The sequence below is a fragment of the Apis dorsata genome, unplaced genomic scaffold, assembly GCF_000469605.1.
Source record: "Apis dorsata unplaced genomic scaffold, Apis dorsata 1.3 scaffold_324, whole genome shotgun sequence".
Lineage (NCBI taxonomy): Eukaryota > Metazoa > Arthropoda > Insecta > Hymenoptera > Apidae > Apis > Apis dorsata.
The window spans coordinates 135,570-136,426 of NW_006263592.1; positions in this window are offsets into that span (position 1 = coordinate 135,570).

Consider the following 857-nt stretch of genomic DNA (forward strand, 5'->3'; position numbering starts at 1 on the left):
TGTTATAAGCGGGTGTGTGGACGGACTGGGCCAGGTTACAACGCCATGGATCACCTGGCAAAGGGCGAATTAACGCTTTGACTCTCCGCTCTCGGCGAGAGAAACTGGAGGAAGGGAGAGAGGAGGAGGAGGAGGAGGAGGAGGAGGGGTTTTATCTAAAAGGCTACGCGAGGAGGGAGGGAGAGGGTGGTTTGTTGGTTTTTCGAGGATTTTGTCCTCGGGAGGAGTGGAAGGTCTGTGGAAGGGGATGATGGTTCGAGAGGAGTTGTGATTGGTTAGTATTTGACGTAAAACTTTGAATAGTTGGAGTAGGAATGATGGAAGGATGGAGTCGTGTTTCAATTAAGTTTATAAAAAGTATCTGTTTGCCAATGTATTTTTTGTAAAGGAATGGTGGAATGGTTGCTCTTTTATTAGTTCTAACTGTTTGTACTCTTTGGAAAAGTATTTTTTTTATCATCGTCGAAAATTTGAATTAAATGAAACTAGTAGCACGAGATAAGTATATTTTTATCGTCGAAAATTTGAATTAAATGAAACTAGTAGCAAGAGATAAGTAATGGAAAGGTATTTTTTATTATTGTTGAAAACTTGAATTAAATAAAATTAGTAGCCTGAGATAAGTATATTTTTATCATCGAAAATTTGAATTAAATGAAACTAGTAGCAAAGATAAATAATGGAAAAATATCTTTTCATTATCGTCGAAAATTTGAAGTAAATAAAACTAGTAGCAGAAGATATATTTTTATCATCATCGAAAATTTGAATTAAATAAAAATAGTAGCAGAAGATATATTTTTATCATCATCGAAAATTTGAATTAAATAAAACTAGTAGCAGAAGATATATTTTTA